Below are 26,475 nucleotides of genomic sequence, written 5' to 3'. Positions count from 1 at the left end.
ATCAGTTGAAGACAGTTTCTGGTTTTGATCCATGTCATAAGTTTTCCACTTGGTTCCTATGAAGTTTTTGTTGCATATTTCCTCAACTTCACATTTACTTTAAAAAGACAACTTTCCTATTTTTTAGATAATAGACATCCCACCTTTCAGTGGCTCTAAAGTCAATATCAACCAGAGATTATAACAACTTTGATTAAATTGAGCATGGGTGAGCCAGCACAATAAAATACATGCTTAAAATGCATTTTATTTTATATTAGATCTGTAGAAGTAATTGTATTTTAAATATCTGTTGAACAACTTTGCAACCAGTGTTATGAATTGAATGTTTCTGTCCCTCCTCTTCAATTCTATATGTTGAAATTTATAAGCCCAGGGCTTCCTTGGTGGCTCAGATAGTAAAGAATCTGCCTCCAATGAAGAAGACCTGGGTTCGATCCCTGGGTGGGGAAGATCCCCTGGAGAAGGGAATGGCAACCCACTCCATTCTTGCCTGGAAAATTCCATGGACAGAGGAGCTTGGCAGGCTACAGTCCATGAGGTCACAAAGAGTGGGACACGACTGAGCAACTAACACTCACATACAAATGTGATGGCATTAGGAGGAGGGGCTTTGGGGAGATGATTCGATCATGAAGGTGGAACTCTGGAATTAGCGCCCTTATGAAAGAGACCCCAGAGAGTTGTCTTGCCCTCTCTGCCATGTGAGGACACAGCAAGAAAATGGCCCTCTGCAACCCAGAAGACAGCTCTCACCAAAACCTGACCCTGTCAGCACCCTCACGTCAGACTCCAGTCTCTGGAACTGTGAGAAACAAATTTGTCATTTATAAGCAACCCAGTCTATGATATCCTGTTATTCTGGATAAGACATCCAGCTAAGGTTTACATAAGAAATGGGAACTAAATAAATAGGTTCAGTTGCTGCCCAAGCCTACAAAGCCCTACTTCTTGGTCTTCCCGGCTACCTCCCTTCATATCTCTCATCAGTCTTCCCTTCTCTTGTTCTGTCCAGCCACTCTGGCCTTCTTACTATGCCTGCGATATCAGGTACCATGCCCAGGCTTCAGAGCCTTGCTCTGTTTTCTCAGCCAAAGCCATTCTCCTCTCAGAAAGTCACACAGCTCACTCCTCTCTCCCCAAAGGACGAGACTACCTGAAATCCCAGCTGCTCCCCCTTCCAACTCCCTTGCCAGCTTTATTTTTCATCATGACAGTATCGCTACCCAGTCGAATGTTTCAGAGCTTTTCACTATCTTGTATCTGACTCTCCGACTCAAATGTAAGCTTCATGGGGCCGGCGACTTCAATTCTTGCTTGATCTTCAATGTCTGAAATGGTACCTGGCATAAAGAGGCCTCAGTAAATATCTGTTGGATTAATTTTTTAAAACTAGCAAGTAAATTTTTGGTGTGCTATTTTCCAGACGCCATAGTAAACATTTTCATGTATGAAAGTGAAAGTGTTAGTTTCATGTCCAACTCTTTGCTACCCCCTGGAAAGTAGCCTGCCAGACTCCTCTGTCCATGTGATTTCCCAGGCAAGAATACTGGAGTGGGTTGCCATTCCCTTCTCCGGGGGATCTTCCTGACCCAGGGATGAAACCGCAGTCTCTCACACTGGAGGCAGATTCTTTACTGCCTGAGCTCAAAAATGCCTTCTGAAGCATCCTCTGTTCACTATCTACTCCATCTCCTTCTACCCATCTTCCTGTCTGCTAATGGAGTTTACTGTCTAATTACCTATGATTTCAAAGAGTGTTGTCTAGTTTTCATGCACAGAATTTATCACATTATGTTTCTTTCTTCTTGCCCATACCTGTTTCTCCCTAGAGAGACAGATAGGCTTCTGGGAAGTAGCAGCACATTCTTGTTCATCTATTTTCCCAGAGCTAAACCAATTCCCAGGCACACACACACACACAAAGTGTTCTACAAATATTTATTGAATTAATGGATGACTTTTCAGGCAAAGAGAAAACAATAAGCAGAAGCAGGGAGAAGATTCTTTTTGGCTTTCAGCATATTTGTGAATGGAATTCAGAATCAGATTTAGATTTAAACCAGTCTCTACCATTTACAAATTCTGTAGTCTTGAGCAACTTACATATAGTAAGCTTTGGTTTTGCATTTTGAAGGCCAGGATGAGATCCACATGCTCATAGAAATAAGTAATATAATGTAGGTAAGTGCCTGGCATGTCTGCTCCTTCCCTTTTCTATGATGCAAAAATGTCTCACATTCTCAGGGTATGATAACCAATCTGATTGGGCTTTCGGGCCAGGGGAGGGGTAAGAGAATGGGAAAGAGAAGTTGATTATCCAACTGTCCCTATAGTGGGTTTCTCTACACGTGATTTTCATCACTCTCACCTTAGTGGCAACAGATAAGATTCCCAGACCAGTGAGAGTTCCTCCACATTGCTTTAGCACTGAGGGTGCTAAATCTGGAATTGCATGGCTAATCCGAGACATTTCTGTGACCACATGAGGAAAACTCACTCCTTATAGCCGTTCTGAAAGCAAGACACATACACTCATTTTTCCATTGGACTTTCTTTTAGTTTAATGATCTGTCAAATAACAGAATCTTAAAGGACCTTGGGAGGGTCTAATCCTCATCTAAGAGTTTAAAACTTCTTTCAACATTTGTTTCTGTTTTCATCTCAATAGAAAGTTCTTTTTTTCCTGTGTGGTCTATTTCTACCTGTATCTCATAATTGTGAAAAGAGGCATTTCTTCAAAACTAAACTATAAATCTGCTTATAGAATATTGTTGGGGTGACTTCAATTCAGTTCAGTTGCTCAGTAGTGTCTGACTCTGTGACCCCATGGACTGTAGCACACCAGGCTTCCCTTCCATCACTGACTCCTAGAGCTTACTCAAGCTCATGTCCACTGAGTTGGTGATGTCATCCAACCATCTCATCCTCTCTCGTCCCCTTCTTCTCCTGCCTTCAGTCTTTCCCAGCATCAGGGTCTTTTCACATGAGAAAGTTCTTCACATCAGGTGGCCAAAGTATTGGAGTTTCAGCTTCAACATCAGTCCTTCCAATGAACATTCAGGACTAATTTCTGTTAGGATGGACTGGTTGGATCTCCTTGCAGTCCAAGGGACTCTCAAGAGTCCCCTCCAACACCACAGTTCAAAAGCATCAATTCTTTGGAGCTCAGCTTTCCTTACAGTCTAACTTTCACATCCATGATGGACTAAAGGAAAAACCATAGCTTTGATTAGATGGATCTTTGTTGGCAAAGCAATGTCTCTGCTTTTTAATATGCTGTCTAGGTTGGTCATAACTTTTCTTCCAAGGAGCAAGCATCTTTTAATTTCATGGTTGCAGTCACCATCTGCAGTGATTTTGGAGCCCAGAAAAATAAAGTCTGTCATGGTTTCCATTATTTCCCCATCTACTAGACATGAAGTGATGGGACCAGATGCCATGATCTAGTTTTCTGAATATTGAGTTTTAAGCCAACTTTTTCACTCTCCTCTTTTACTTTCATCAAGAGGCTCTTTATTTATTCTTCACTTTCTCCCACAAGGGTGGTGTCATCTGCATATCTGAGGTTATTGATATTTCTCCCAGCAATCTTGATTCCAGCTTGTGCTTCATCCAGCCCAGTGTTTCTCATGATGTACTCTGCACATAAGTTAAATAAGCAGAGTGACAATATACAGCCTTGATGCACTCCTTTTCCTATTTGGAACCAGTCTGTTGTTCCATGTCCAGTTCTAACTGTTGCTTCTTGACCTGCATACAGATTTCTCAGGAGGCAAGTCAGGTGGTCTGATATTCCCATCTCTTTCAGAATTTTCCACAATTTGTTGTGGTCCACATAGTCAAAGACTTTGACATAGTCAATAAAGCAGAAGTAGATGTTTTTCTGGAACCCTCGCTTTTTTGATGATTCAGCAGATGTTGGCAATTTGATCTCTGGTTCCTCTGCCTTTTCTAAATCCAGCTTGAACATCTGGAAGTTCATGGTTCACATACTGTTGACATGCCTGGCTTGGAGAATTTTGAGCATCACTTTACTAGCTTGTGAGATGAATGCAATTGTGCAGTAGTTTGGACATTTTTTGGCATTGCCTTTCTTTGGGATTGGAATGAAAACTGACCTTTTCTGGTCCTGTGGCCACTGCTGAGTTTTCCAAATTTGCTGGCATATTGAGTGCAGCACTTTCACAGCATCATCTTTTAGGATTTGAAATAGCTCAAATGGAATTCCATTACCTCCACTAGCTTTGTGTATAGTGATGCTTCCTAAGGCCCACTTAACTTCACATTCCAGGACGTTTGGCTCATGGTGAGTGATCACACCACCATGATCATCTGGGTCATGAAGAATTTTTTTGTAGTTCTTCTGTGTATTGTTGCCACCTCTTCTTAATATCTTCTGCTTCTGTTAGGTACATGCCATTTCTGTCCTTTATTGTGTCCATCTTTGTATGAAATGTTCCCTTGGTACCTCTAATTTTCTTGAAAAAATCTCTAGTCTTTCTCATTCTATTGGGGTGACTTAGGGGACCAATTAATCACACCTCTCCCATTTGAGTTCTGGATCTATAAAGAAAGAAACAGTGAAGCCAAGCAAAAGTCTAAATATTAGCATTGACAATAAAAACACCAGGATTAGAAAACGTGAGATGAGAAGCCTACGTGAGCTTCTATTCCTTTTCCCGAAGTTTTAGATCTTGAGAACCACACCTGAAGCAAGCTGGGTCTGATAGCGTCAGCCACTAGGAGCATCATTCTTTGCTTTATTGAGTGTAGGGAGTCCAAGAGACTAAGGCCATTAATAAGTAATATTGTTTCTTCCATCCAAAAGAGAAAGGCTCACCTAAGTGGGCTTCAGAGACATTACTTTGCTGACCAAGGTCCGTCTAGTCAAAGCTATGGTTTTTCTAATAGTCATGTATGGATGCAAGAGTTGGACCATAAACAAAGCTGAGGGCTGAAGAATTGATGCTTTTGAACTGTGGTGTTGGAGAAGACTCTTGAGAGTCCCCTGGACTGCAAGGAGATCAAACCAGTCAATTGTAAAGGAAATCAGTCCTGAATACTCATTGGAAGGACTGATGCTAAAGCTGAAGCCTCAATACTTTGGTCACCTGATTCAAAGAACTGATTCTTTGGAAAAGACACTGATGCTGAGAAAGACTGAAGGCAGGAGGAGGAGGGGACAACAAAGGATGGGATGGTTGGATGGCATCACCGACTCGATGAACTTGAGTTTGAGTAAGCTCCGGGAGCTGGTGTTGGACAGGGAAGCCTAGCAAGCTGCAGTCCATGGGGTCGCAAAGAGTTGGACATGACTGAGCGACTGAACTGAAGTAGACTTCTGCTATCTCACCAATCAGGGACAGAAGCCAGGAGGCACAGCTATACTCTTAAGTGGATAGAAATTCCCATGTTATGGGTTGACAGGAAAATGTGGGAAGAAGGGACACTGTTCCGGTTGTTCTGCTGCTTGTATCCTGCCCTAGAAGACCCCTGACATCTCATGCATTCTTCTTTCAGAACATAATCAAGTGTATAGTCACCTTCTATGCCAAACCTAATTTACACTATACCAGAGTTCCTTTAATTCTTCCCCATGTGTTCCTTTTAGGGCCATTCATTACTTTTGTCACTTCATTCCTAGATGCTAAGTTTCATACTTTCTAAGTCAAAAGATCCCCCGAAATAACTCCCATGGCTAAGATCAACTTTCAGAAACTTAGAAAATTTTCCATCAGTGGAAAAACCTTCTCCACACTGTGTTTGATGCGTAATTTGTGATCCACTGCAACTCTAAGAGATTCTTTCTTATTCAGTAAATAGTTTATTCCTCCCTCTTGAGTGACTGCTTTGGACTTCCCCTAATGGCCTTCACCAATCCATTTGGCCAGTCCCAAGAGTCAAGGGGGCTTGACTGGTGACTCAGTGATAACGAATCCACCGCAATGCAGGAGACACAGGAGATCTGAGTTTGATCCCCAAGTAGGGAAGATACCCTTGAGGGGGACACAGCAACCCACTCCACTATTCTTGCCTGGAGAATCCCCATGGACAGAGGAACCTGGGAGGCTACAGTCCATAAGGTGGCAAAGAGTTGGACATGACTGAAGCAACTGAACACGCATGCAAGGGTCAAGAATATTCCTAATTGTAATTCAGTTTACCTGGAGGATCAGAGGTGAATTTAATGGTTATAGCTACTATTCATGTACCTATGGAATTAATTCAACTCCTAAATACCCCAACTTCCTCCAGTTCACTCAAGGGAGAAGAAAGCCTTTGAACAGCTGCCAAACACCTAACCAAGTTCAGACTCTTAATTTCCAAGAGCCGTGTGAGCATATGAACAGCTTGGGAAATGATCTCTGTGGTCTCAAGGACCAAGACATGAAGGAGGAGACAGTTTGACTAGCAGAAGAGAGAAGGTAATCTGCTGAGGACAAAACAACCCAATCAGTAACAAGCAAGGCAACAATAATAACCCCTTACATAAGATTATACCATGAGTCCTTCCTTCTCAAGGAGAACCTTGAACCTACTACAGTTATCTTGGTAATTAAAGGGCTGCTGATGTTAGGAAGACCAAGCACTGACCTTGCTATCAATTTTCCAGTGCTGCTACTATTCAGGGCTGTGACCTTAGGCAAAATCTCACCTTACCTCCCTGAGCTTTAGTTTCCTCATCTGGAAGATGGGTTTGATAATGCCTATGTCACAAGGTCATTTTTGTTCAAAAGAGATTCACGATACAAAAGCACTTTGAAAACTGAAGTACTATACAAACTGAAGCTATTCTTGCTAATAACAGTTTTTGTTCCATAACTCCTGAAAGGTATACAAAGGGATGAACATTGTTACACCCATTTTATAGGTGAGAAAATAGAGTTGCAGAGGCCCAAGGGATTGTGATGTTGGAAAATATAAGTTTCAGAATCAGATGGACTTGAATCTCACTTACTAGGTGTTTGACCTCGGGGTAGTTATTTAACTTCTCTGAACTTCAGTTTTCTTCTACAATTTTTGTCTGGAAATGTCCTGAGATAACACAAGTAAAACACATGCCATGTTACCTAACACCTGTTTTTAAGAAACAAGTATTTGAGTCCACGGGCTCTTATTGATAGCAATACTTAAAGGCCAGGTTTTTCCCACCATTTAAAGATGAGTTGTTTTGTTTTGTTTGAAGAAAAATTGATGTGCTATCAACCATGGCAATTGCAAACCCAGAGGCTTGGAAAAGAGCTGTAGGGAATCCCAATCCCTCCTCTGGTCTTGCAAAAACGACAAGAGCTTTCTTGAGCTCTAGAGCTCTTATCCGTCCCCTCTCCAGTCAATTGATCTTTTCCAGGGCAATCACCCTTAGCCTCTTAGACTTGGTTAAGCCCTCTCCACATTACAAACTCCAAAATCAGTTGTGCTCCACTCCCTTGAGTAAAACACCCTCCTTCATGGCATTTATCAGGTATGTGATTTTACATTTATTTGCATGATTGATCAGTTTTTTTCTCTCTCACTAGACTGAAAGTTTCACGAGAACAGAGGCAATGCCTGTCATTATTTACCAATGTCTAGATACAGTGGAAACAGTGGCTGCCTTTATTTTGGGGGGCTCCAAAATCACTGCAGATGGTGATTGCAGTCATGAAATTAAAAGACGTTTACTCCTTGGAAGGAAAGTTATGACCAACCTAGACAGCATATTAAAAAGCAGAGACATTACTTTGCCAACAAAGGTCCGTCTAGTCAAGGCTATGGTTTTTCCAGTGGTCATGTATGGATGTGAGAGTTGAACTATAAAGAAGGCTGAGTGCTGAAGAATTGATGCTTTTGAACTGTGGTGTTGGAGGAGACTCTTGAGAGTCCCTTGGACTGCAAGGAGATCCAACCAGTCCATCCTAACAGAAATTAGTCCTGAATGTTCATTGGAAGGACTGATGTTGAAGCTGAAACTCCAATACTTTGGCCACCTGATGTGAAGAACTTTCTCATGTGAAAAGACCCTGATGCTGGGAAAGACTGAAGGCAGGAGAAGAAGGGGATGAAAGAGGATGAGATGGTTGGATGGCATCACCAACACAATGGACATGGGTTTGGGTGGGCTCCAGGAGTTGGTGATGGACTGCAGTTCATGGGGTTGCCAAGAGTCAGACACGACTGAGCGACTAAACTGAGCTGAGATACATGGTAGATCCTACAAAAATATTTGTTGAATGAATGAATGGAGAATGAATGAGTGAATGAAACAATGCACTGATTATTTACTGAAACAATCAGTGATCTTCTCTTAGAGCATTTTCCTCACTTATAAAATGGTAACTGTAAAGTCTTTTCCACCTGCCTCATAGACAAGATACTGGATTACAAAAGCACAAAGCCAGCATGGAGCTACAGCTCTGTAGGAAATCCGGTGGCTGGAGGCCTGAATCATAGCTTGGTTCCCCAGAATTTCTGATTTAACTGGTCTGCAAAAAGGCCAGAGCGTCAGAATTTGTTGCAAGTTCCTCTAGTGATTCTCAGGGGTAGCTAGGGTTGAGAGACATATGTTTGCTACTCAGGGAACCTCAAGTGGGGTCATTCCTGTTCTCTGTCAGTCTCCTTTCCTAGTAGGCAGGAAAGTGAAATTCTTAGTCACTCAGTCAGGTCCGACTCTATGCGACCCCATGGACAGTAGCCCGCCAGGCTCCTCTGTCCATGGAATTCTCCAGGCAAGAATGCTGGAGTGGGTTGCCATTCCCTTCTCCAGGGCATCTTCCTGACCTAGGGATCAAACCTGGGTCTCCCGCATTTCAGGTGAACTCTTTACCATCTGAATCACGAGGGAAGTAATAGTGGGCAGGGGAAGCCTGCCAAATTAGAATGTACTAAGGGCTGCAATGCAAGTTTGCAGGGGCCACTGTAAGATTAGATGAAGAGAAGGAAAACCTTCTCTGATTAAGTAGGTTGTTCAGGAACAACCCTACAGAGGCCAGTGCCATGAGCTCCATATTGATGCACAATTCAGAATTCACTATGCAGAGCCAGGGAAGGCTGCTAGCCCAGAGGGCTACTACTCCCAGGACTTTTTAAAATTTATTTGGCCGTGCCAGGTTTCGGTTTCAGGATGTGGGACCTTTAGTTGTGGCATGTGAGATCTAGTTCCCTTACCAGGGATAAAAACCGGGTACCCTGCATGGGAGCATGCACCACCAGGGTATCCCCCTCCCAGGACTCTTTAATGGAAGGAAGTATCAAAACAATGGACAACTGAAAGAAATACATGAAAGACAGTTTAAAAAAAATCAGCCACCAGCAGCTCCATGGCCTCAAGCAGTTGGACGGAATGGTTTAGACTAGTGGGCCTCCAAGTGTGGTCCCCAACCAGCTGTGTCAGCATCGCCTGGGAACTGTTTAGAAGTGCACAGGCTCAGATCCCACTTTAGAACTACTGAGGTGCAGCTCAGCCGTCTGTTAACAGGTCCTCCAGGTGACTCTGTCGTTTTTGAAATTTTTGAGATTGCACCCAAGTACTGCATTTCGGACTCTTGTTGACTATGAGGGCTACTTCATTTCTTCAAAGGGATTCTCGCCCACAGTAGTAGATATGGTGGACATCTGAATTAAATCCGCCCATTTCCATCCATTTTAGTTCACTGATTTCTAAAATCAGGTGATTCTGATGCATGCTACAGTTGGAGAACCACTAGTTTATGGGCAGTCCCCAGAATGCTGCAGCTTTTTTCTTTTTTTTTCAGGATATAATTCACAGAGGTTGATGTAAGAAAGGACTGTTAGACAGTGCACTTGATTTACTGCAAATAAACATGTTTTGATAAATTCAAGGGGCCTTAATTCTTAAGGAACTTCCCCTTCAGGGAGATTGGGTCCTGCCAGCATTAAAAAAAAAAAAAAACCACATACCCCACAAAACAACAAAAAAACCCAGGGCCCCCTCTAGCAGACAGGTGTCCTGCCTAACAGCAGAGGGGAGAAGGCCTTGCTCAGAGCACCAGGGCAGGCACGCTGCCTCCCCCAGCCTGCCTAGCCTGCCCATGGGTCTGGAAATCAGGGCAAGGCAAGATTCCCACGTACAAAATTAGATCTTGGAAACAGGTTAGTTATCTTGGACAGACTTAGCACAGAGGAATGTTATCACTGTACAGATCTACACACAGATCTATATGAAACTGAGTTGAAATCATACAGTCTTCCAAAGAGAAAGTCACCAGCCAGAGAGATTAGAGGAGCCACAGGATGCCTGTGCTATTCCTTGCACAGAAAAATCAGGAACCAGGTTTCTGTAGATTGTCTGAAGTTGACCTCTCCCCCACCCTCACCACAGCCTAGTTTCTCCTCCATTCTGGGTACTTTTAGCCTTCAGGGAACACTTACAGATGTACAAGCCTTTTAAAATTGCCCAAGTCACCCAGAGTCCAACAGATAGCAGTCAGTCACAACGTTCTATTTTTTATACACCAACTGTAATTATCTGTGAAGAAGTGAACCAGCCCAGCACTATGGTGGTGTATGATGACTGTGGATGAAGCATTGGACGTTGTGTAAATATTCTTTTCCTTCACTTAGGTCATTAACATTTAGAACCTCATTGTTTTGCTGTCTCTCCTTCTGTGTTGATTTGGCCATTTCTATGGCCATAGGGGGAAATACAAGATGTTTAGAATCAGATGGATCCAAGTGGGTCCAACACTCATCTGCTGAGTGACCTTGGATAGATCATGTCAGTGCTCTGAACCTCAGTTATCTACAAGATAGAGAAAATAAGAATCTGCCATTTTCATGAAGATCAAGGGAGGTAATGCTTATGAAAAGGCCAGGACACCAACTGGCCCACTCTCAAGAGATCAATGAACAGGGTGATTTTTCCTTCTTCAAAGACTTTGTGACGATTACCTGAGACCATGTGTGAAGGCATTTTGTATGCTATGAATGGGCTGCACAAGTGTGGGTTATTACTATTCTTTAATTTCCCCTCTTCCTTTTAATGACCTCCAAGCCTTTCTTTACTATCATGTTGGCTTTTACAGAATTACACAATGTTAGCTTTAAAAGGACACCCACCAAGAAGCCTGCTCTTAGCTAGCTGTGTCACAAATACTCTCTCACTTAATCCTCTCAGTGATGGGTTAACTCACCCCTTCTTTACAGTTAAGCAGATGCAGTTCCGTGGAGCTTCCTGTGGTTTGGCGAGCTTTGCGGTTGATTTGTGTCAGGACCAGATTTTGAGCCCTGCCAAGCCTAACACTCCACCTTACCTCTTGGGAAAGGCTGTAGAGATCCTTACAGCCCAATTCAATGTTGCATCCTCAGGGGACTTGTCCAAGGTCACTAGAGCAAGTTCAGCGTCAGGGTTACAACACATCTCCTTCTAACTCAGGCCAGGGTTCCAAGTCCTCTACTCCTATGTGTGTCTGAGGCAAACGTTCCTGACCCAGGAGAGGAAAGATCTAAATCATCCTTGCCCAAACTCTCAACCAGGGCTCTCTAGTTTGACTTTGTTTTTTCTTTGTGGAGCTTCTAATCCCAAAACCGGGGGAGAGAATGGTGGGGGAGCTGGGGAAATCTTCAGGAGCTCAGTTCCTGTTTATTCATGTGTCAGTCTTTTCGTCCCTGAGGCTATAATATCCATTTAGAAAGATTAAATCAAATGGGATCCAGGGCAGAAAAAGGGGAGCTAAGGGGGAGGCAAAGAAAGAGGGAAGAAAGTGGAAATCTCTAAGCACTAGAATAAAGAACCTAAGACATTACTAATTCTCAAATAGGTCTCACTTCTTACAGACAAGCTGCTCCATGGGAAATGCAGGTGAAAGCAACTTGGGTGATTTTTTTTTTTTTTTTTTTCTGTCCGTGAACCTGGCTTTTCTTTCCAGCATTCTCAGGTGCACTGGAGGCCCTGGGAAGAGAGAGGGCTTTTTCAAAAGACACTTCCACCTCCTAAGCCCTGTGCCTACAAACCAAATATTGATCTATTTAGTAAACCCGCCTGTGGGAGGAGAGATTGTAAAGCCCTGTTTACTCAGCAGTTGGGCCCCCCTGACAGCTGTTCAATGGGGGATTATGATGTCACAGTGGTAATTACACTATAAACAAGGGATAGGGAGAATAAAGCATGAAAGGAAACTGTGGGGCCCGTTACCAAGCAACACAAAATATGTAACCTGAAACCCGACAAGCATGTAAATTTCCTTGCAAGCCTCCCAGATGTCCTCACTTTATGGCCAGCGCACAGTTTCAGTTTCAATTTGTTTATTTGCGCTTCTTCAGTCACAAATGTGGAGCTGAGAATGTTGAAAGAGAGAAAAGAAATCAAAGGAAAATGGGGAGTGGAGGGGGGAGCTTGTGCTTTCTTCCTAGGATGGAAGAGGTCGGGAGAAAGCCCAGGGCTTGGCCTTCTCTCTTCAGAAAGATGTAGAGCTCATTGTCCAAGGAGGGGGCTAAGCCAGGTAAATAAGCCGAAGGCAACTGAGAAAGTGAGACAGGGGAGAAGAAAAAGAGAAAACACGGAACAAAAAGTAAGAAGATGAAACCAATTAAATGGGAGGAGAAGGGGGAGGACTTGGCAGCAGGATCGGCCCCCACGGACTTGGAAGGGCCCTGGAGTCCCCATCGCCTGAGCCCCACCTAGTGGTTGCCCCACGTCTTGATTCCTCTGGTGCGAAACTGCTCCCCGCAGTGTGCAGAGCCCTGCCTTTCAATCAGCCTCCCACTTCTGGACACCATCCCCCATGCCCAGGACCAGTCAGTCACTGCGCCACAGAGATCTGGAAACAAAGACCCAAACACCCAGTGTTTTTCTTCTGGATTCTCACCCCAGCAATACCTTCCCCCCCAGTAGTTTTTTCCTAGATGAGACTGCTTCTAGCTCACCACCAACCAAGCTCCCCGCTCCCTCTACCCGACGCCCCCCCACCCAGAAAAAAATTTTTTTTCAATTTGTCAGTGTCGCTCTTAGAACCTCAGAATTGAAACCAGACACACCCTCTCAGGTGAGGTCTGACCTCACAGAACTAAACAGGATCAACCACAACTCTCCCCGGCCCCGCCCCCAGCCCGCTTGCAGTGAGAGCTAGAGAGGCTTGAGCAGGCTCAGGAGAACTGATTGTTAAATTTTCAGGAACTCTGCAAGGTTGCTTTTAAGTCAATGATAGCCTGAAATCTGCCATGGTGACACAGATTCTGGCAAATACAACAGATCGGGGCTTCCCTTCCCCATCCTCTAGAGACCTGGTTTACCAGCATACCCTGGTCCTGACCAATCCCATTCAACCTCTTTGGAGATTTCCTGATTCACAGAGGATTGGGGAAATCTGTAACCAAAGAGAGCAAACCACAGACGTCCAGACAAAAGCTACAAAAGGATTCATTCCTGTTAGATCTAAAGAGCATGGGATAGCATTTTAGTTCCCCTGACTCTGTTGCTTTGACAGTGACCACCTTTGCTACTGAGAACATTTCTCTTGGGGTTGATTCACACTACAGCCACATAAATTTCCATGGGGTGCTCACAGAGCCAGATGCTGAGTGATCCTGCTGAAACAAACAACAATAACAAAGAAACGTTCACTGAACTGAACTGTAGAGACTGGTGCTGTGTTTGTTTGAGCACAAACACAGCAGCTGGTACAATGAATGGCTTTTCCACAAACGGGAATTCTGTCAAATCTCTCCTCCTAAATTCTAGTATTAACTGTCCAGAATGACAGTCTGGCAACAAGGCTAAATTCTAGTCCGGGATCAGCCACTCCATGGATCTTTGTTTGAAAGTCCACCCCTTTTCCCTCTCGGGGCTTCAGTTTCCCCAACAGCAGGGAGGGTTGAGTCTCCGGACTTTTAACTCCAGACGGCTTTTCCAGCTGCCTCCAGCTTGGGCCACAGTACTATTCTCACAAGTGCTGTGAGCAGAATGTGACAGTGGATGAGCAGCATTTTCCACAAGTTGTTCTCACTGTGTGGACGCGTGTCCCACCTCCACTCCTCCTGTTGTCCTGGGGATGCTTTGTTTGTTGTGACTGTCCTCGGATAGTCTACAAGTGCTGATGAAATTATCCTCCATATTGCAGGCCTGGGGCTTGTTGTCTCCTAGAGATCACACCCGAGTCCAGGCTAATTTTAGGTCACTTCCGGAAGCCAGGCAACCCAACCTGAGATGAAGCAGAAGTCTGGGGGAGCTTGGTAAAGCCTGCATCCCTCTGCAAAGATCCTCTCTTTGGCTCTTCCCTGAGCCCTTCTCAGGAGAAAATGTACAAGGCTGTTTTCTTTTGCCAACGTCATGATTACTTAGGAAAGGTCCAGTGCTGGTCCAGAACATCTTTGAAACATGTTCCTTCCAAGAGCCCAGGTTTTGAAATAAGAGAGTTCAGCATCATTTTTTGGCCCACTCTAATATCCTCTCTCATCATGGCTCCAGTGACACTGGCCCCCAGCTCAGCATCTTTACACTTCTTGCTCCCACTTCCTGGATTGCTCTTCCCCACATGTCCATGTGGCTTGACGGCTTTGAGTGTTCAGATGTTAGCTCTTAGGCTTCCCTTGACTATCCTGTGTGAATAGCCATCCCTCCACCTATCTGTCCCCAATGCCCTCTTGAGTTTAACCAGTCTATCGCCATAGTCACGCTCTGACCATGATGTATTTATCTGCATTTAACCCTCCCCCAGGAAGTTATAACCATGGACTTGGGAACTTTGTTTTGTTCACCTCTAAATCCCCAATGCCTGGAACAGGGTCAGGCATGATAGATACACATATATATTTGCCAAATGAATGAATGTAGAGCTGGTTCTCATTATGCATAGATTCCATGTCTGTGCATTTACCTGCTTCCTAAAATTTATTTGTAACCCCCAAACAATACACATGGCAGTTTCATGGTCATTCACAGACATGTGCAGAGCAGTGAACATTTTGAGTTGCCTGTTGCACCTATTCTATCTTTGCTGTTGTTCAGTCTCTCTGACTCTTTGCAACCCCATGGACTGTGGCACCCTAGGCTTGTCCATCTCCTGGAGCTTGCTCAAACTCATAGATTTGAGCTCAAATCCATCAAGTTGGTGATGCCATCCAACCATCTCATCCTCTGTTGTCCCCTTCTCCTCCTGCCTTCAATCTTTCCCAATATCAGGGTCTTTTCCAGTGAGTCGGCTATTTGAATCAGGTGGCCAAAGTACTGGAGCTTCAGCTTCAGCATCAGTCCTTCCAATGAATATTCATGGTTGATTTCCTTTAGGGTTGACTGATTTGATTTCTTTGCTGTCCAAGGAATTCTCAAGAGTCTTCTCCAGCACTACAATTCAAAAGCATCAGTTCTTCGGCGCTCAGTCAAATCTATGGTTTTACCAATAGTCATGTACAGATGTGAGAGTTGGACCATAAAAAAGACTGAATGCCAAAGAATTGATACCTCCAATGGGATAGGTAATTCCAGCTCAAAGCAGAATAATATGATAGTGTGGGACAGTTCCTCTGTCTTTCTAAATCCACCTTGAACATCTGGGAGTTTTTGGTTCATGTACTGTTGAAGCCTAGCTTGGAGAATGTTGACCATTACTTTGCTAGCATGTGAAAAAGGGCATCTGTACAGTAGTTTGAACATTTTTTGGCATTGCCTTTCTTTGGGATTGGAATGAAAACTGACCTTTTCCAGTCCTGTGGCCACTGTTGAGTTTTCCAAATTTTCTGGTATATAGAGTGCAGCATTTTCACAGCATCATCTTTTAGGATTTGAAATAGCTCAACTGGAATTCCATCATCTCCACTAGCTTTGTTCATAGTGACAGCTTCCTAAGGCCCACTTAACTTCACACTCTAGGATGTCTGGCTCTAGGTAAGTGATCACACCATCGTGGTTATTTGGGTCATTGAAGATCTTTTTTGTATAGTTCTTCTGTGTATTCTTGCCACCTCTTCTTAATACCTTCTGCTTCTGTTAGGTCCATACTGTTTCTGTTACTCCCAGGTAGGGTTGAGTAAAGTGATGGTCTGTCTTCTTATTTAAGCTCTCTTTGGTCTAGTAAGTGACGACTGTTATTTTCTGAAACTTAGGTTCCTAATCTGTCAATTTGTAATGATAGTACCTATCCCCACAGCTATTTAAAAGAATAAGTGAGACAATTAACATAGCCAAATGCCTAGTATAGTACCTGACCGACAGAGGTATACCACAGACATTCACTCCTCTTACTTTTACTAGTTTATGGCATATTTGCAATCCACAGGACAAATACATTTTGCTCTCTTGTGTCTTTAAAAGCATTTTCTATGTAATTCTTGGTACTTTGAAACAGCCTACCAACTTTTCCAATCCATTCTCCTACTGTTGGACATTGAGTTTAAATCAGAATTTGAATTATATAACAGACAACTTTCGTTGTTGTTGTTGTTGTTATGTAACTATTCTCTCCTTCCTAAGAGGTTTATTTCTTTATGAGGAGATCCCAGAGGTGGAATTATTGATTCCATGAGTACAAACAATTATACAACCCTGAGAGTAGATTGTAATAGTGGTATTAAGAGACTTTCTAGCAGACACTCCACTGAGTGTGTATGCACAGGACTTAGCAGTTCACCAAGTGATTCACTCATTCTGCTTCAGCTTTCCACTTCTCAGAAAATTCAGACCCAGAAGAAGCCTTAGTGATCATCTCATCATATCAAGGAAGGAAATTGAACCTATGGAAAAGAAGTGAGTCATCCAAGATGAAATGATCAGCCAGTGCCAAGTAAAAACTAGACCCCAGGTCCAATGACTGTCCAACCAGCGTTCTTCCCACCATCCCGTGGACAAATTGAAAAATAAGATGTCCCTAACAGTTGTAGTGTGGGCTTCCCTGTTGCTCAGTGGTAAAGAATCTGCCTGCCAATACAGGAGACATGGGTTCGATCCCTGGGTTGGGAAGATATCCTAGAGAGGGAAATGGCAACCCATTCCAGTATTCTGGCCTGGGAAATCCCATGGACGGAGGAGTCTGGCAGGCTAGAGCCCGTGGGCTTGCAAAGAGTCAGTCATGACTGAGCACAGGACACAGCACCAGGTGTAGTAATGCTGCTTCCTCCAGTTTTTCAGACCCAGTGCTTTACGGAAAAGAAATGTGATACACTTGTTTTCTGATGAGAAATTTAAGTATGTCCTTCTGTTCTATTCATCCCTTCTCTTTTTAACTTCTGTGTTGACCCTGGAACAGACAGAATAAAGAGGATCTGTGCTGAAGTATGGGGTTCAATATCAGAAAGTCAAAGGGCAAATCTCAAACTGACCAGCACATTTCTGTCCCTGCACCTGAACTGAACCCTTCTCACTCAACTGCCTCCTGCTGGAGGTGCATAGACCGCAACTACTCTCACAAGATTGTGAAGTGAAAACCGAGCAGTACTTTTCTGATATGAAGATAACAGATCTATACACATAAACCACTGGGACAGTAATTAATGGTTCCGGGAGAATGACAGGACTGTGAGGAATTGTCTGCTCTATTAGTACAATTTTTAAACCATTCTAGAACCTAGCTGTCTGCTTTGTTTCAAAAGGTTCCTGATGATATCAGAGTAGAACAAAACAGAACCAGTCAAGTTTCATTTGAAGCTTTATTTCAGAAAAATATACTCCTGGTTTGATTCCATCCAAGAGGGACCGTTTGCCAGAAATTCATGGAACCATCTCCATGCAGGACCAATAAGACGAATGATCCTCAGGTTGACATAGGGTAAGAAAAGAATTTCTCACAAATGTGTACTGCAGTCCTATTCCTGGGTTGGGGATGCGATGGCCTAGTCTGCCATCAGAAGGATTGTACTAACATGAGAACAGATTCTCCATTTTTTCTGCATAGAAGTTAGCAGCCCCCTATGTTTGCCCAAGATTACCTATCTTTGTAGCAAGGAAAGAAGATGGGAGGGAGGGATGGAGGGAGGCAAGGAAGGGGGAATGGAGGGTGGGAGAGATGAAAGGAGGGGGAAAGGGGGGGGAAAGAACATCCTTTGAGTCCCACAGAAATCTCTCATATAAAAGAAAAATATACACTAACCATAAAAAGAAATGCATATCCCATTTCCTTAACATTTAGCAAAGAATGTTTTCTCTTAACCCAAACCAAAGCCTTCTTTTCTTTCCATTTGGATATGATTATCTGTCCTTTATTCCAATCAGCAGCTGTCATGTATGTCTTGGATAAAGGGTCAACTTCTTCTCTATGAAGGCAGTTCTTATTTTTCCATAAAGACACTTATGTACTCTAACATTGGCACCAAGAACATTAGCCAGGATTTTAGCTCTGTTTAATAAGTATCTATCAGCAACTATATATCTCGTATCCCCTGCACACTCAGCACTGCACTACAGAATGGGAGGTGTACAAAGACTTGAACAAAAATGTAATCAACTATCATTGAGCTCCTGCTCTATGATGACAGAAATATGTCCATCCTAGATCCTACTTTGGAGGACCCCAGAAGGGAGACAAGTAGACAAAAAAAAAGATATGGCAAAGTAGAAAGAAATGTGAGTTACAGAAATAATACAGCAAAGAAAAGAATTAATTGCCAGGGAAGTGGGGATGATCACAGAAGACTCCACTGAGGAGGTGACTGCTGATCTCCAGATGAATGGCAGGAAAAGGAAAAGGACAGTTGGAACCTTCAATGGAAAGGCACTGAAATATCATCCAACAAGGGAAAGCATAGAAACATCAGATTGCAGGTATAAGCAGAGGATGATAGAGGCCACTGAATGTCATGGTGAACATTTTGGACTCTTAGAAGAAGCACCAAGAGGATTTTGAGAACTCTCTCAGGCAGCAATATGGAAGGTGGATTGAAAGAGACAGATACTAGAGATAAAGAGATCTCATGGGTAAGAAGAGATCTTTGCTGTGGCCTCATGAAGTAAGTGAGGAAATGAGGGCAGGAGCAGCCTGTCAGGGCACTTGCCCGCAGAGAATTACCCAGGAAGTGGAAACCCTATAGGGCAGGTCAGCATCTTTGAGGAGGCATCAGGAAATGCCTGAGCCCAGTGACAAACAGCAGGTGTCCTGGATACCCACCTCTGGCCCTTGAACTTTCCTTCCTCAACTAACTGATTCATAATCCTACAAAGTGAAGGGAAGCAGAGGTCCCTCACATGTTTCTCTGGCCCGATGGATGCCTGGCTCTCTAGTTGGGAAGGGGTATTAGTAGAAATTGGCCCAGGTTGAGGCTCAGGAAAGTTATGACCAACCTAGACAGCATATTAAAAAGCAGAGACATTACTTGGCCAACAAATGTCCATCTAGTCAAGACTATGGTTTTTCCAGTAGTCATGTATTGATGTGAGAGTTGGACCATAAAGAAAGCTGAGTGCAGAAGAATTGATGCTTTTGAACGGTGGTGTTGGAGAAGACTTTGAGAGTCCCCTGGACTGCAAGGAGATCCAACCCGTCCATCCTAAAGGAGATCAATCCTGGGTGTTCATTGGAAGGACTGATGCTGAAACTGAAACTCCAATACTTCGGCCACCTGATGGGAAGAGCTGACTCATTTGAAAAGACCCTGATGCTGGGAAAGACTGAGGGCAGGAGGAGAAGGGGACGACAGAGGATGAGATGGTCGGAGGGCATCACCGACTCAATGGACATGAGTTTGAGTAAACTCTGGGAGTTGGTGATGAACAGGGAGACCTGGTGTGCTGCAGTCCATGGGGTCACAAAGAATCAGACACAACTGAACAACTGACTGAACTGAACTGAGTCTCACAGTAGAACAAGTGCCAAGGACACTAAGCTGTCAATTAGAAAGTGACTTTGCATGGAAATATTGAGGAGTCGGGGATATAGGCTTCTTCCCTCTATAGACCCTTGGTCTATATAGGTTTCCTGAGACGAAAGAGATAATGAGACCGTAATAGTATTACAAGGCTGTGCTTTCACAGGCAAGTTTCTGCTTGATCTCTGCTGACCAATTTAGCAAATCATGTGTGAAAATATACCCACCAGGAAAAGCCAAAAAAAGGAAAAGTTCACAAACAAGGGACCAGACACCAAAAATAAGGAGGGAGGTAGCACCTATGACATACACATGTCCCTTCCTCTTTGTTCCCATTGGTTCTATCCTAAAAAAAGAACCAAGCAGACTATCCCATTCATAGCCCTGAATCAAAGTAATTGAGGCTCTGTAAGACAAGGTAACTTCACCATCTCTGTTACCTCCTGTCCTAAAAGTTCAGAAGTGCATACGGATAAAGTGGTTTTGATAAACAATAGGGCAAACAAATAAGGAGGCTTATAAACCATCATTACAAGTGAGGCACCATGGAATATACTGGAACATTGTTAATTTTTTTTTTATTAGGCCAACCTTTGAAAGAGCATGCCTCGTTATTTTAATTTCAATTACTATAGCTCACATCACTGGATTCTTGTTAAACCAGCCCTACTACTCAGAAACATTTACAACAATCAGCAATTCTTTCACTGGAGGCCCACAAATTATACTAAAAAGTATTGATAATTTCCTCTAATCACTTATTTTGAACAAGACATGAATGGAGATGAACATGGAAATGAAATATCTTATGAACCTTCCAGTTTTGATCCAAAGGACTGATTCGTCACCACATGAAAGCACAGTGGGCAATTACCAGATGGTTGAAATGACAATTAACTTCATCCTTAATAATTATAACTTGACAGACAATAAATCAAGATGGCAGCCATCTGTAAATAAACACCCACAGAGCCAGCTAAACAGTATTGCACCATAGCTTAACCTCATAAAACCAGCAAACTAGTTCTGACTAGTGAGCAAGTAAATCTCCCAAAGACCAGAGAGGAGCAAATTTTTGGGTCACCATGTTCCTACATTTGTCAGCTGGACACAATTGAGGGTCCAATGTTGTTTTGTTTTTGATTTTTTTTTTCTAGGACAATTGTTATTTTCCATGAAACATTAGCTCATTTTATAATATGGGATTATGACTTTTGGATTCAAGTGAAATTGTTCTCTCAAATAGCTCTACCCCACAGCCTTATATGGGCTTCCCCGGTGGCTCAGATGGTAAAGAATCTGCCTGCAATGAGGGAGACCCAGGTTCGATCCCTGGGTCAGGAAGATCCCCTGGAGAAGGGAATGGCTTCCCATTCCAGTATTCTTGCCCAGAAAATCCCAGAGGAGATTTGGAGATTTGCAGTCCACGGGATTGCAGAGTCAGACACAACTAAGCAACTCTGTCTGCATGCACACAGGATCTTATATAGTCCGAGGAGAACTGGCCTTGACCACAGAGCAGCCTCTGCAGAGTTTATTCTTTCTTGAAGACCTCTCCTCACTTATCTTCCATTATGCTCTCCTCCTTCTATTTTTCAGAATTTTTTGCTGAATTTTGAAAATAATAATGGTGCTAGTATCAACAACAACAACCACTTGTATTCTTTATTTTCAGCTAACTGATCTCTATGCATTTTATTGGTCAATTCTCTTAGCCCTCTCAAGTGGAAATCTTTTTTCTTTCAATTACTCTTGAAAGCACGAAGGCCAAGAATCAGCTAGTCACTTGCCCATAGTCACAAAGTTCATAATTGGTGGAAAAAAGATTTTAAGTCAAGTCTGTAATCCCAAAGCCATTGTTCTCAACTCTGATATTTATCTGACAGTTTTTATTTCTTTTCCCAATTTTTATGTTAGTCTTTTAAAAAATCTCATTAAGTGTCTTTTTCTTGTTCTGTCTTAGCTCCTCCCACCTATCTGTCACTCATTGCTAAGAATTACCAAATCTATGTTTAACCCTGATCTATCTCATGAGTACTAGATTCTCACAGTAACATGCTGCTATACCCCACCTGCATTTATTCTTTCATTCAACAAAAATCTACCAAGCAACTGTAGATGCAAGAGTGGGGGTGGGAGGCAGATGGAGACAAATAATAGATAAAATCTAAAGGTGAAATATAGAGTATGATAGATGGTGATACATGCTAAAGAAAAAATACACAGAAGTAGGAGAGGGATTGGAAGATCAAATGTAAAAGGGAGGAGCCAGTTTAGATAAGGTAGCCAGAGGAGGCCTCGCTGAGCAGATGGCATTGGAGTGAAGGCCTGAAGGAAGTGCATTTGATGGAGCTTATTAGATGGACATTTGAGGAAACCATTCTAGGCAGGAGACCAGTCATCGGAAAGTCTTATAAACAGAAGCACTCCAAGCATATCTGAGGAACACTAAGAGATCCAATGTGCTAGTGTGACACCAAAGAGGGCTGAAGTAGGAGAAGAAGAAGTCTAAGTAACAATGGGGCCAGGGGCTGGGAAGGCTCAGTCATGCAAACCACCACTGTAAATACTTGGAGATTTCGCTCTAAGTAAGACGGAGATGCCTTTGAGAAGCTAAGTACAGAGGAGTCACGATCTGACTTCTTTTTAAGAGGACCATCCTGGCTGCTGAGTTGAGAACAGGCTGAAGGAGGGAAGGTGGAAAACAGGGAGGCAGTTTAGGAGACTCTTTCAATAATCTTATAAAAGATGATGATGGTTTTGCTGAGAGTGGTAGCCTTGAAGATGGTGAGAAATGGTCATATACTCTATATACTTTGAAGAAAAAGCCAGCAGAATTTGCTGAAGGATCAAAAGTAGGATTTAAGAGAGAGGAATCATGGAAGACTAAAGAACAGAGTTGCCATTTGCTAAGGTGGGGAAATTTGCTGGGAAACAGGTCTGGAGATTGTGATTGAGGACATGATCAGGAGTTTAGAACTGGCTATTCTCAGTTGAGTTTTGTACAAAACAGACACCTATTATTTCCAGTTCAAAACACACATACACACACACACACATCCCCCACATACCTTCTCTTGTATATTCCTCATCTCTATTAACAACATCACCATTTTGTCCAGGTATTCATACCAAACTTAAGGGCCTTTTTTGATGCTCCCTCTCCACTCAGAATTAGATAAGTTCTCAATCCATGAATATACCTTGTTTTTCTGTTCCTGTGCATAAATCCTTCCCTCAATCTACATGATCTGCCCAATCACATTCCACTCTACCTTGCTTGGCCAATATCAACTTATTCTACAAGATACAACTTAAATGTCTCTTCTCTGAAGCGTTCTATGAGCCCGTGGGCAAAATCAGCCGCTCACTCCTCTTACTCAAATATTACTTACTCATCAAGCCAATATAACTTTTTGCACTCTGGGCATTTGTTGATACTTATAGTATAGCGTGCATGTGGGAATGATGAGAGATGAGGCCAAGAGAGGAAAAAAGAATGAGTTCAAGAAGGACCTTGAAAATTATGCTAAAGGCTTGTACTTAGTCATGAAGTTGACAGGGAATAATGATATTGCTTGAGGAAGGTGAAGGGTCTGGTTCAATGTGAGTCTTCAAAGATTTACTCTAGACCCCATGTGAAGCGTGAGAGGGCAGGTAAAGAAAGACAGGCAAGACTTGATGAGCTCTTGAAATAAGACAGAGATAATGGGGATACAGTGGAGCCTGGCAGGTTATAGTCCATGAGGTTGCAAAAGAATCAAACACGACTTAGTGACTAAACAACAACAATGGGAATGAAGACATGAAAAAAATATGACTTTTCTGAACTAGACTTCATAAGACTTGGGGACAATAACACTTTTTGAGCCTTACTAACTCATTTAGCTTGTTCAACCTTCTCATGAGGGAGACAGCATTCTTATTTCCATTTTACAAAGCGGTTAAACTAAGACACAAATAGACTGAATAAGTTGCCCAAGTCACACAGCTATGAAATAGCCGAGCCTGGATATGAATACAGGCAGTTGCTCTAGGACCCATATTCTTTTCCCCTATCTTATACCTCCTACAACATAGTGAATTAATATAAAACTATATTTAGCTGCACAGGAACATTTTTCCAACCAATATCAATCCAAATTTAATGCCTACTTCAATATTTTCGTAAAGTCGCCCTTCTAAAATGCACCGTTCATGAACAGTACATGCTGTAATTTGTGTTTATATGGATGCCTAGCCACTATGTTATGTTTTTCTTAGTCTTTCTTCTCCCTCAGTCAAATGAGGGGAAACATCTAGCATATGGAAGCATTTCCACGCTACAAGTTATGCTGAAGGGTAATATTATGCAATTTGCAAACACTGTCAAATGAAATATAAATATGCATTATAAAAATACAACAGAGACAAAAATGTCTTTGTATGGATGGTTCATTTAGTCATTCATTTTTTCATTCAACAAACTTTCATCAGGTACCCACTCTATGGCAGAGGCGAAGTAGTCAACAGCGAAAAGACAGAGATGAATTAGACTTACCCCTTGTCATGAGGAAACTCACAGTCTCACAATTTTTATTTTTAAATGGCCACAGCTGAATGACAATTATTGCAGTTGACTCTCAGTAACCATCTCAGAGATAAACAGAGTTCTGTGCTTTGATTCATATAGAGCTACAATCTCTAGTCCATCTTCACCTCTTATCAGCTGGACATGTCACTCCATCTATCTGAGCCTCTGTTTTCTCAGATGAAGATAAGACTACCTTACAGGAAGTTTATGGGAATTAGGCATCATGCAGGGCAGATAAATTCTAGTTTGAGCCAATGCAATCAATGATTGTGACTCTTGTGACCCTCATTTTCAATCACCAGTTGAAATTGGCTTTTCAGTCACCAGTACTTTTTCCAAGGGTATAATCAAAATTCACAACTAACCAAACATTTCCACATATTCCAAAACTGTCAAATGTTAATAACAACAAACAACAATAAACCAAAATCTCCCCTAGCAGCTTCAAGTAAGAAAGAAACAATCCTAACTATCAGGAACTGAATTGGTCATGTTCTTGGAAAAGCAGCTGATGCCTTATCAACAGCTAGTGGACACCAGGAGGAAGGACAAGTTTTTTGAGCATCAGCCTATGAATGGGGAATTAAACTTGGTGAAGAAACGGTGAAGTTCTAATGAGGTGGATGAACCTAGAACCTATTATACAGAGTGAAGTAAGGCAGAAAAAGAAAGATAAATACCATATTCTAGTGCATAAATATGGAATCTAGAAAAGTAGTACTGAAGAATTTATTTACAGGACAACAATGGAGAAACAGATGTAGAGAACAGACTTATGGACATGGGGAGAGGGGGGGAGAGGGGAGGAGAGGTTGAGATGGATGGAGAGAGTAGCATGGAAACTTACATTACCACATGTAAAATAGACGGCCAATGGAAATTTGCTGTGTGGCTCAGGGAACTCAGACAGGGGTTCTGTATCAAGCTAGAGGGGTGGGACAGGGAGGGTCATGGGAGAGAGGTTCAAAAGGGAGGGGATATATGTATACCTGCGGCTGATTCATGTTGCGGTTTCACAGAAAACAACAAAATTCTGTAAAGCAATTATCCTTCAATAAATAAGTTAATTTAAAAAAAAAAAAGAATAGCATTGCAGTGAATAGTTCCCTAAGAACTAGTGTCCCTGTGGAGACAGAAAACCAGAATTCTCTTGAAGATGTCCCAATAGGTTTTCTTCAGAGAAGTGACACCAGCTAAATGATGGATTCTCTCCAGACAGGGAGACCCCAATAAACAAGTCCCATCCATTACTCCAGCTGTGACTCATCAGGGGACGTCCAGGAAGAACTCAATAAGAGAAAAGAAAGACCGGTTCCTCAACATTCACAAGGTAGACATCTCACCATGTAAGGGATAACTAGTGGAGGGCTAACTGAAGGAAATCAACAAATACTAAATACATTCCATGTGTCAAGCACTGTGTCAAGCTCTTTTACTTAGGCAACTTGTTTAATATTCACAATACCTCAATTAGGTGGGTAAGTAGTTATTATAATCTCCATTTTACTCGATGAAGAAACTGAAACTCAGAGAAGGTAAGCTGAAACTCTCATGAAGCAGTTCAACTGGTTTTCTCCAGAAAAGATCCCAATATCTGATTATTAGTAGGTAGAATTTGAATCCAGATCTTTCTGACACCTAAACCTATGTTCACACTATTATGCCACTCTGTCATAGTAAAATCTGAAATAAGTTAGTATGGGATACCCCAAGACAATTTCTGCCCTTACCCCCAGGAGACTGACCTCAATGATTCCCAGTCTCCCTTGCTCTCTGGCTTCTAGCTGGGCTTGGTCAATGGGTGGCATCAGCAAGTGTTTAAAGGATACAGTGGAGAGGGTGGGGAATTTATTCTCCTGTTTCCATCCAGCCTTGCTGTACTGAGCCATGCCGCATTCCTCAGCTACAGGTCCCGTTGGACCTTCCAGAGTACTTCCTAGGCACTCACCCTCCAAGCCCTGCCCCTTACCCCTTCTGCCTGAGGCAGCAAGAGCTTCCTGATGCTGACAATTGCTGAGTGCCTCACCATTCCTTGTCGATTCCCTTAACTACGCCCATGCCTCTTAAATACTCTTTTCACAAAACTATATTCCACTAAACCCTTTTGAGCATGCCATTTGTTTCCTACTAGGATTCTAATGATATATACTGAGTCAAAAACTATTGTATATTTA

At 42.6% G+C, this 26,475-nt stretch overlaps 1 long non-coding RNA gene across 1 annotated transcript; it reads left to right on the top strand.

Moving 5' to 3' along the window:
* Positions 1 to 616: 616 nt before the first annotated feature.
* Positions 617 to 25,693, top strand: LOC110147094 (uncharacterized). Its single transcript, XR_011484944.1, has 3 exons — positions 617 to 704; positions 17,521 to 17,696; positions 25,517 to 25,693. It is a non-coding gene; the product is annotated as an uncharacterized lncRNA (long non-coding RNA).
* The last annotated feature ends 782 nt before the right edge of the window (positions 25,694 to 26,475 follow it).

This window comes from Odocoileus virginianus, chromosome 31 (genome assembly GCF_023699985.2).
Source record: "Odocoileus virginianus isolate 20LAN1187 ecotype Illinois chromosome 31, Ovbor_1.2, whole genome shotgun sequence".
Classification (NCBI taxonomy): domain Eukaryota; kingdom Metazoa; phylum Chordata; class Mammalia; order Artiodactyla; family Cervidae; genus Odocoileus; species Odocoileus virginianus.
This window is presented reverse-complemented; position numbering and strand designations above follow the sequence as displayed.